Here is a 12,365-nt window from a genome sequence, read left to right as displayed (position 1 = left end):
TAAAATCAGTATTCCGCCATACAGGGCAATGGCAGGCAAAAGACAACCTGGCCAGTGAATAGTGGTTGCTAAGTGGGGAGGCACAGTGTGACACATGTAACTATGCATTAGCAGGCAATTCTATGCAAATGAGGAGAAGGATAGTGAATCCTGGTTTTCCCCAGCATGTGAGGTAGGAACAACAGTGTAAGAGTATGAATAGCTGGGTGCAAGACTAGGAGGTAGGTGACATCATGGGTGGGTGTATCAGGCATACTGTCAGTGTACTGGAGCCCTGTGGCTCGGGGTTGCATCCAGCTTATCACAGCGAAGCCAGGGGGTGTGTCTAAACCTGCCCAGCACATATGACAAAGTGTAAATGGGTGTGTGCACTGGATCTACAGGAAGATAAAGGAAGTGAACCCAGGAAATAGCAGCAGTGCGCACATTGGAGTACACCAATTGCGCGGTCCAACCCTGGGCTGAAATAGAAGGGCAATGGAAAGGGAAAGCAGCAGTAGGAAGTTAATTGAGGGGTACTATGTTCACTGCCAGGTGAAATGTATCAGAACCAGCCAATTACACAGGCAGCAGACCAGCCCAGCCCAGAATGCCACTATAAACTATGCAAACACCTACCCATCTGTTTTCTCCCACACCCTACACAACCGGTGTAAACAAGTGGGGAACTTTAACACTCACAACAGCAAAATGTTAGGGGCTTCAATAGCTATCAGACAACTTGTGGAAGAGGCTGAGGGTGATGCGGATGTGAATGCTGCCAACCAACCCACAGTGAGGAGATGGAGAAGAGTGTACAGACCCAGTGTAACCTACCAAGGGCTACATGAACTGGAAATAGTAGAGAGCTATAGGGTGGACAGGGACCTTCTACAGCAAATTGTTGAGCTGTGCTGGTCATGCCTGACACACAGAACTAACAGAAGGGGAACCCATCCCAGTGGAAATGAAGGTATGTATAGGCCTAAGAATACTAGCTACAGGTACCTTCCAAAGGCCAACTGAGGATATGATGGGGATCTCACAGGCACCAGCATCCAGGGTACTCCACCAGTCCCTGGATGCCATGGCAGCATGTCTATGAGTTAGTATATTTCCCCCTCACCCATAAGGCATTGACCAGCAATATGCATAACTTCCACCAAATAGGAGAATACCCTGATGTAGTGGGTGCAATAGACTGCATGCACATATGCATCAATGCACCGCCCAGTAAGCAGGGTAGGGTCTACATCAACAGCAAGGGCTTCCCCTCCATCAACTGCCAGGTCACGTGTGATGCCCAGAGCATAATACTGAACGTGTGTGCTGGCTTCCCTGGAAGTTATCACGATTCCCACATCTGGCATCTGATGCAGCTGTACCAGAAATTTTCCAATGGGGACATCCCACATGGTCACCTAGTGGGGGATGCAGGAAACGCACTGGAGCCGAGGCTGATGACACCCATCAGAAATGCACACACACCTGAATAAGAACTCCATAATGATGCACATGCACAAACAAGAATCATAATAGAGCATGTGTCTGGGAGGCTCAAGTCACGGTTCCGGTGCCTGGACACATCCGGTGGAGCTTTGCAGTACTCACCAACTACATGCACCCAAATCATCCTTGTATGTGCCATGCTACACAATATGATCCTGTGGAAACAGCTGCACAGGAGCAACAAGGGGCAGGGCCACATAGCCCCCCACCAATGCCAAGGCCTGTACAGGCACAGAGTGACTCAGAGGAGGAACAACCTGAGCCTATCCCAGTAGGCAGAAAGAGGCATGCCCAGTATGCCCTGGCCCTGGCAAAGAGGCAATGCATAGCACATACTCTGACATGGGAGGGATCCATGGAATAGCACCTCTCTCTGACTCTCACATACAGTAAAAGGGATGCCAAACATTACACTATCTGTGCCTAACCATGCGTAGGCAGTGTACTATGTGCATCCAACATGGGCAGCTCTGCAGCACCACCCTCAATACTGGGACACCCACAAGATAAGGGACTCATACATGCCAGTCAGGAGGGGGGGGTCATATACCCAACAACAGCCACAGCCAGCAGGACGGGTGCAGACAAACACAAACAAATGCCGTACTATGGCCTCTGAATGAGGAGTATGGGTAACCACCCCCCCCCCCAGGCTACACGGACAAACTACAGCAGGCCAGGTAGTGAGATGTCAGTTGTGATGGCTAGAAAGTCAGAAACGAATGTGTATGTAATCAAAAGATGAGAACAGTAGTACACCGGTATGGCTTAGCCAGCACAATAGGTAAGACTACTGACTTAAATGGACTACAGGACATACCAATACAGTCCTAGCAAATGTATATAACTGTCAGGTGTGCCTCCCCCACCCTACATAGAAATATAGTAACAGTCAGGTGCACCCCCCCCCCAATCCTGTGTAGAAACATAGAAATAGACAGATGTTCCCCCCACTATGCAGACATGTTGCAACAGTCAATGCCAAATGATCGGTGGATACCCTGCAGACACAGTATGCAGTGTACAACACAAAGGTCAGCAGTGCAGTACAAACCACTGGACATGATCCACACATGCAAAAACAGACGGCTTTACTGGGCATGCTCACACACTTAGAGAAATTAAGGCAATGTCAGTCATCAACATACTGAAAGGTCATACTGGGCATGCTCACACACTTAAACACATGAAGGCCATGTATGCAAACACCAGTGGACCAGACACATCCGGCGGTTGCAATTGTTAGTGCAGGCACATGTCAGTATGCACCACTCATGCCTTGCACACACAGTGGATAGGAATACAGACATATGTGTAAGGACAACACACCATAATAAGCCAAAGGTAGATGGATATAGATGTGTGGAAGAGGGTGACCATGACAAGGAGCCATCCATGCCTGTCCCACCCAGCACACAGCCAAAGGGCCCCAAACACATCAGGTGCAGATGTCACATGCTGCAGTTACTAGCTACCAGTACCTGTCAGCACCACAGATTATGTAGTCCATGTGCCAGCTATGCAACATGGCTGTACAAGGACGTAGTCATCCAGTAGCCCTATACATGTACCTGTGACATATGACGCCTTGTGTGGCCACTTGTGGTGTGTCACCCCTATGTGAATTGTTTATCGGCCATGCACACACCGCTCACCCCATAGCACTACCCTGACAAGTCTGCTGAGGTTATCCAATGTGAAATACACCTTTGGAAGAGTTGTAACCCAGTAATCTCCATGGCGCATCCCATAACTGCGTACTGCTGTAGTGTGATAAACTAGTTAGGTAGGAGTTCTAACCCCAGACATGGCAACTGTGTGAGTGTGTGTCAGTGTTTGTGTGTGTGTCTGTCTCTCACTGACTGTGTAGAGAGCAATGCCTTTGAGGCTACTCACACCCCTTACTATTCACATACCCACTTTTGGCAAGGCTGCTGATGTCACCCACCAAGAAATACTCCCCTGGGAAAGCTATAGCCCAATAATCTCTGTAGCGCATGCTGCAACTGCATACTGCTGTAGTGTGATAATGTAGTTAGGTAGGAGATCAAACCCCAGATGTGGCAACTGTGCATGTGTGAGTGTATGTGTGTATGTGTGTGTCTGTCTTTCATTGACTGTGTAGAGAGCTGTGCCTTTTAGGCCACTCATACCCCTTACAATTCACATACCCAACTTTGGCAATGCTGCTGATGTCACCCACCTAGAAATATACCTCTGGGAAGGCTGTATCCAAGTAATCTCTGTAGCGCATCCCATAACTGCTTACCGCTGTAGTGTGATAAACTAGTTAGGTAGGAGTTCCAGCCCCTAACCTGGCAACTGTGTGTGTGTTTGTGTTTGTGTGCATGTCTGACTGTGTAGAGATCAATGCTTTTTAGGCTACTCACACCCCTTACAATTCAAATACCCACCTTTGGTAAGGCTGCTGATGTCACGCACCTTGAATTACACCTCTGGGACAATTATAGCCCAGTAATCTCTGTAGCATGCCCCGTAACAGTGTATGGCCGTAATGTGATTAAGGAGTTAGTTGGGAGTTCTAACCTCAGACCTACCAACTGTGTGTATGTGTGCATATCTGACTGTGTAGAGAGCAATGCTTTTAGGGTACACACACCCCTTAAATTTCACATACCGTTGTCCACATATGTGCCTGTATTCCAGCCTCTGTCCATCACCTACATACCAAGCTTTGCACATATGTCATGATGTCAGTGGTTGATCCATAGTGGGCTGGGAGTATAACACACTGCCAGTGCTGCCATCAGTCCACTGCCATTGTAACTTCCACATATACGGTGGGGCTGGGGCCATATATGTGTGGGTGTCACCTACACAATACATGTGTGCCCTTATGCACTGCAGAGCCCAGTGTATGTAACAGTGGTATGTGGCCCTGTATTATTGAGTCTAGGGGGAGCACCATAAATGACCTAACTACTACAAAATGTGGAGGTATCAGGGCTGAGCTGCCTTAAGTTATCTGGATGTACCATACCATATACTTCACCTATATATGCATTACTGACATGGATCTGAGTAATGTAGGACTACTGCCCCCTACCATACAAACTGTTCTGTTTGTTGGTGTGCTCATGATGGTGTCAGTTATGCCATGTTATGTAGCAGTTACAACCCATGTGGTCATATGACGTGTATACCACCTACTGAGTTTGTACAGTGTATAGATAGAGGCTGCTGAACTACACACCTGCATTACATACTGTTGATTGTTAGGTATCCTGTGGGTCAGTGTGCCTTTCTTATTGTACAATGTGAATGGCCTGGTCTGGACAGCAACAGCTGTGAACCTTTCCAGACTACTCTATGACTGCAACAGGTCCACTGTAGCATCACTCCATTGATATAGTTGTCAGTGCCTGAGCAGCTATATGGCATGGCATGTAGAACTGTAATAGTACACGATTAAAGGTTTCTATGCCTGCAAGCCTGTGGGTGGTGTTTTACCTATGACCTCTCTGTGGGTGTATGTTACAGGCAATGATTGTCATTTGTATGGGGGGCACATACAGTGTCCAGTCATTCAGGGGTCAACTGTAGGCATAGTGGTTGTTCCATATTGTGTGCACCTTCCACTTATGTATCTTACTGTACATATAACTGCGTGTTTATGTGTAGTCACATGTATATATATATATATATATATATATATTTATATATATATATATATGTATATATATATATATATATATATATATATATATATATATATATATAGATAGATAGATATAGAAATATGTATACCTGTATCTGCATATCCGTGTTGATGGCTTCCACATAATACATTATCCGTGGGTGCCAGACTGTACTGCATGATATGTTACCAATACCAGCCTGACATCATACAGGTTGGATGCAGTACAGGTAACATCATGTGCCCATGTTGTCACAGGCCCTGGTTATGGGATCTCCAACACTTGGTAGTGTATTGCAGAGCACACGTGTTTGGCTGGGGGAATGCCTATTTGTACAACTTGTATAGTGTGTGGTGCCTCTCAACCCCATTAACGTAACAGCTACATGTGCCTTGCAGTACCAGCACAACAGTGTTGTACCAATGGGTTGGTAGGCATAGGAATCCCATTGAGGTCTGCCACGTGTGTGTATGTGTGCATGTGTGCATATCTGTAGGGTACGCCATTCCAAAGCCACATACTCCTATTACAATACACATTGCCACACAGTAGTACATATATTGCTGTTGTCACCCATAGGTGTGGCAATGCAATGCAGCACCCTACTATGCCTGTGGCATGTGCATCACATGCATATCCCTGTGGCACCACTGTTGTGATATGCAATGGGTTGTTTTGGTGTTGTGGCCAATGTGTGATAGTGGGTATGTCAGAGTATCAAGATGGGTTCCAGTGTGTACATTATCCAGTGGGGGATGTGGGTGCTGTGTACACTGTCTTTACACCATGGTACACCTGTTATATGGCCCATGTACCACTCTCTGGTGGCCACTGTCACCATCACCCATACAGGTAACAGATAAAAGGATACAGCCCAGTTACACATGTGCTGTGTGCAGCCTACCTGTAACACATTGGACACACAGACTAGTTAGTTAGCAACAATAAAACCAGGTCTCTAAGATGTGCGTCTACCTGTTATGTGTCAGTCAATGTGTATTTGATGGTATGACACAGTATGTATTCTCCACATGCAAACATTACATCCCGCATTACCATATTGTATGTGTCTGTAGATAGTCTGCATGTAACATGTGACCTGGTACACACCTCACCCTACAGATGGTGTTGTGTGTGCAATGACAGCCACACAGTTCAGTAGCACTACATACCTGTGTAGGGGTCTAGACACAGTGTTGCCAAGTAAGGATGTGTGTGCATGTGGATGGGTTGACATAAGGGTGCAGATTATACCTGTACCAGCAGGCCACTGGTCAATTTTGCATGGCCAATAACTGTTATACATACCTGTGGCATGTGTACAACTGTACACCAGATATGTCACGGCCATGGTGTCACCACACTGACATACCCTTGTGGAATATGACTACAGACCATCCTCCTGCTGACACATGTATGCCTACAGCACAAATGGATAACAGTATGGGGATAACAATTGGTGTTGCCAACAGCTGAGATGCATCATAGCTGCATGGCTACACTACCTGACATGTATGCATTACACATTACCTCTGACAACATCTTACACTGCAGTACATTGCAGCACTCTATTACACTCACCATGTGCATCGGAACCATATTAGCCTGTCCCTGCATCGATGTTATATATGACAGGGATGTGGCACAGGTATCATCATATGTACAGGTGTGTGAAAGTCATCTTAGCTGCATGGCTACACTACTTGACATGTATGCAGTGCACGTTACCCCTGACTACATTCTACACTGCAGTACATTGCAGCACTCTATTACAGTCACCATGTGCATCAGAACCATATTAGCCTGTCCCTGCATCGATGTTATGGATGACAGGGATGTGGCACAGGTATCATCATATGCACAGGGTGTGTTGCTGGTGTGCCATAGGCCGAGGGTGGTCCAAACATGTGTCACCAAGTGTGTGAGTGAGGGGTGTGATTCACTGATTGGGGCATGGTGATGTGGTGTGTGTCGGTATGGGGTCGCCCTAGGTGTGGTTGCATAGTGTGTGGGTATGCATGAACAGAGTTCCACCATGTGGCTGCCCTATATGGGTGATGTTGGACAGCTACAGACCATACCTGGCACTGTGTGAAGTTCACTGCCTCCAGCCATGAACTCGCTGACTGTGCCTGCCAGGGGTTCCATGGGTATGTGCAGGTACAGATCTTGAGGTGCTACTCTCCCCTGATGATAACATATGTCCGCTGGAACCATGTCCTGCCTGGGACTGGCCAGGGCCACGTGCATGAGGCCTGCTGTGATGTGGTGTGGACAGCAGCCCCAGTGGTGTGCTGGGGCTGGTACTGCCAATACAGGAGTGGCTGGGCATCCTGGCACGTCCATGGTGACCGCCAGCTGCTGTTTTTTCTGGCCTACATCCATGCAGCTGTCACACCACTCCCACCACATGTTCTAGCACAGACATACCACGGTCAAGGAGGCCCACCATCTCACCCCACTGTCTCTGCATGACCTCGGTATATTCATGGAAGGCACCAGAGAGTTCATGGGGGTTGCCACTTACAGCTGCAAAAACAGACCATTGCAGCCTCATGCCCTGTCTGGTGTGCATTTCCATATGTGCCTGTGCCTCCTCTATGGCCTGAAACATGCTCCTGGTGGTACCAGTTGTGGCACCTCTGCCAGGGGCATGATGACCTGCGGTCCTCCCACAAGCACCACGGTACATCTGCCAATGTGGTGGCCTTCCGGATATCGGCTATGCTGACTGTGACCCGACACAGTTGGCATGGACACTATACTTTCCTTGTTATTGCTACCAAGTGGAAACTGTCCTTCGGCTATGGCCACATGTGATGGGCTTTTTAGGGGAACTGTAACTGTTTTTGGGCTTGGGGTGGATAGAAGGGTGATGACACATGTTGGTGCAGTGTCGGCCTCTGACAACCCTACCTGTGCCTCACCTGTACCATCATCATCTGTGTCTGTAGGGACACCTACTTCAATTTGCATGCAGAAGGGACCCTGACCCACCTTGCCACCTGTGGGAGAAACAAATACACACTTTAAGACCTGTACAGCATTGCATAACAGTACACACACTCGCACACACACTGACAGCCACCTTACTACCTCACTTCCCCTGGGTTTACCGACAGTCCCGTATTCAGTTACATATGTTCCCCATCCTGCATGGCATTTGCTAATATACATGCATTACTACTGCCCATTAACATATCATTCCTCTCCATGCCTACACATGTGGATACAACACCTGACCTGTTACTCCATCACCTCCCTGACCTGGGTGGAGTAGGTTGTACATGGCCTCACTGCTGTCATCCCATATTACCCTGTGTATGGGCAGTACTGGTGTACAAGGTCCCTATATGGTTGTGGCTGCTACATTCACTACATATGTCACACACCAGAGCCTCATAGTACAGTCTTGCTCAGTCCATGCCACATCTGCTGCACAAGTGACCCATCATCCGGATAACAGTGCTACCTGGATACACTCACTGATGTGCTGTGGTAATTCCCCATTGCATTTGTAGTGCTGCATATGTAGGTAGACGGTTGCCTATCTGCTGCTGGCAATATGATGTGTATACCTGGTATGTACTTCACCTCCCAATGCATGCTCCATGCTACAGACCTTGTTATGCTATCAGCTGTCCTGTGTTCACATACCAGACAGGTTGTCCTGGTGTCCCATGTCTCACTCTATGTACATGTACAGCACAATCCCAAGGGGAAGTACTGCCATGTGGGCAATCCCACTATCGCCTGTGCATACATGGACACACACACACACACACACACACACACACACACACACACACACACACACACACACACACATGTACACACACATCTGACATGCATCGTCCACAATCCACTAGATTGCACTTACAAACACATTTGAGATACACACACAGACCCTTCTACACTCCTACATGTGGATTTGCACAACATTTGTACACACAGTCCTCCCATTACCCTTCTGTCAACATGCATTACATATGGTGCTCAACAGCATGCAGTGCAACTATAGTGACTTCATGCTAGTGGCAGTATACATGTGTGTGAGGCATGGGCTGTGTTAGTAGGTGATGGCCCTTCCTCTTGTTAACGCTGCACCCATGTACGAAGTGTTACTGTGGACCTGTTCCTCACCCTGTCTTGTACTGTGCACCATACCTCGCAGGTGTACAAACCATTGTTGCATATGTAGTACTGTCAGTTATGTCAGCTCCACTGCTCACAGCCCCTATGTGTTATAGCAACTCATACCTGGGATGATATGTGAACAGTTATCATTTGTGAGTGTCTGACGTCTGCATTACAGATCACAACATCAGCAGGGAATGTATGACCAGTACAAGACTATTACACTGACAACCAGCGGACCTTACTATGGCTGTGGGGGGTGTCCTATACATGTCTCAGACCTTTGCATGGCTGCAAGGTCTATTCATGTGTACATCTCTTGGAGTGCATACACTGCTGTCATGAGTGCTGTGGGGTCAGTGTTATGTCTGCCATGTTTACTTAACCTGATTGTGTGCAGCTGCAACCATGATAGTGGTGATTCACACATGTCCCTACTGTAGGCCGTGTGTCCTGCCATACTTCACATTCCTGTGGGCACATTGCACATTGACAGGATGTTAGTTATCTTGCATGTGTCTGTTGTACCCTTCTGATACCCCAGCATGGTCTGTACTGTGATGCAGTGCATTTCACAGCAACAAAATGTGATTGTGTACAGCATGCAGTATGGGTATGTGTGTTAGATGTGTGCATGGGATATCCCAGAGCTATTACATGCCTAGTGTATTATCATGCATGAACATGAACCATACTCACCGGCTACGGGCTGCTGCCATGGTGGTATCCTGGAGGGACCTACATAGGAGTGTGTGAAAGTTGATGTCAGTGGCCACAGCTGTGACATTCATAAAAGGTGAGTGCAGTATTGCATTACATCAACAGTAGAATTCCACAATATTACAGCTTATACACAACTGTTTATTACTACTACACAGCAGCAGACTATGTATATGACATGTCAGATTTACATGATGTACCTGTACAGATGCAGATGCATACACAAGAGTGGTGTACCAATGTGCTCTGGGGTCTTACCTGCATGCTCCTCAGCTGGTGTGTCATTGGCACCCACCTCCAAAATTTGCCCTGCCAGGTGTTGTTGCTGCAGGTGACCAGGTGCCACAAGGCTGCTAAGAAGCTCCTCCACACGGGTGAGGGGTGGATGGGCTGGTTGTCCCGCTGTTGTGAGGTGGTTCCCCTTATGGCAGCTGTATGGCGACGTACATGGCAAAGCAGGTTGGTGCAATGATGCCGGATCTGCTCATAGCTGCGGTTATGCAGTCCTACATCACAGACCCTGTGGACTAGCTCATTCCACAGGGTGGTCCTCTCCTGCTGGTCATGGGCTGTCCATCCGAACAGCAGTTCATAGTGCTGTACCAGGTGGTTGATGATAACTTCTGTCTCAGCGGCACTGTATCTGGGCAGATGACTATGTGACATGTTCCCTGGAAGACATAAAGATGGAAAAAGTTCTGAGCCACCCATACAGCAGGGTTACCATAGTTCTTAATACACACATTTGTCTCCCCCCACCATATCAGCTACAACAAACCGTTCACAGAAAGCAGTTATGTCAGCTGCTTACCTACCACTGGGACATATGTTGTATTGTACCAAGCTTTGTGCTATGTGTATGTTCCATGCTTTGTGACTTGTGTTTGTAGCCATGCTCCATGTGGAGACACTTATCTTTGATGGCCTATTACAGACCATTTCACCTGCATGCCATTGTCAGTGTCACTATATATGTCTATAAATATACATCTATGTACATATAAGTGTAGATATATGTTGTACGTTGTTGATATACCTATGTCTGTATGAGTGTCTGTGTAGCTCTACACATACACGTCACATTCTGTATCACACAGATATTTATCTATATATGGAGTGCATGCAGACATCGGGTCCACATTCTGTAAATGTCTTTCATTCACAGCTGCACTGCTCTGCCTTGCTGCAACACAGACAGGTGTCACATGTGAACACAGACTAATATTAGGGTGGTATATATGGTGTGCGATTGCTTGCATGCCTATTATACACCTATGGCATTTGTGCATGCTACATTACACATTAACATGTCTGTCCTGCAAGTGGTGTGCTCTGACACCCATGTGCCTATCATGATGGCAGTACTTCCACCACCAGCTATTGTCCACACTAACATAACACACACAGATATTATGGCTGACGTCTTTGTCATTCATTGCTGATCTGCACAGTTGGCGGGTATGGCCCCCTGCTTACAGGGACAGACAGTATTGTCCAGAGCAGTTGTTCAGTGGAACATCATTACAGGGACAACTACAGATGGCACGCAGCAAACATTCAACATCATATATCCTATTTATCTATACCACATACTACATCAAATTGCATACAGTTATGTTTTACATACCTTTTTTTTTTTAGGACGGGTGTTACGCCTTCCCAGTTTTGGCTTGTAGGTTTTCTTTTTTCCCACTGTGTGTGTTTTGTTTTATCTTTTTTTTTCACCCCTCTCTCTCTCTCCCTCTCCCTCTCCACTAGAGTGATTGAGTTGGTTTGAATGGATTGCAGCATGGCTATTGTAGGTGATGCACATGATCAGGTGATGGGCTCTGCACCAGTGTGCAACAGTTGCTAACTGTGTGCAGCCTGCTGTGTAGTGATTCAGTTAACCATTGTCATGGCAACCCAGTACTATAAATTGCTGACTCATGTGGGCGTTGTCCCTTTCCCTTTCCAATATGGAGGACATCCTTCCTGTATGTGGGCAGCAGTGTTACAGATGGCAGGTTGCAGTACCTATTACAGCAGGGCTTGCAGACACAGGCCAACTACACAATCGTAAGAGGTTCCAGACCTACAGACAGAGTGAGTAGTGCTGTTATGTGTATTGTATATTGCTGGTCTTGCAGTGTTTGCATGTACATAGTAGTTTAGGATGGAATGCAGTCTGTCTGCATAGCTCTCAACTGTGGGCCTATCCACATGATGGCCAGTGGATTGTCTTGTTACTTTTGCCTGTGCACCACACAGGTTATGTCCTAGATATATCCCCGGCAATCTGTCTGTTGCGTGCGATCAGTACATGGCTACATCCATTTGTGTTTCTGATGTGTTATTCCTGCATAAGGGTATGTTGCAACA

Source organism: Protopterus annectens, chromosome 1.part0 (genome assembly GCF_019279795.1).
Source record: "Protopterus annectens isolate FY-2018-M chromosome 1.part0, PAN1.0, whole genome shotgun sequence".
Lineage (NCBI taxonomy): Eukaryota > Metazoa > Chordata > Ceratodontiformes > Protopteridae > Protopterus > Protopterus annectens.
The sequence above is the reverse complement of the archived record's forward strand: the minus strand, read 5'-3'. Positions refer to the sequence as shown.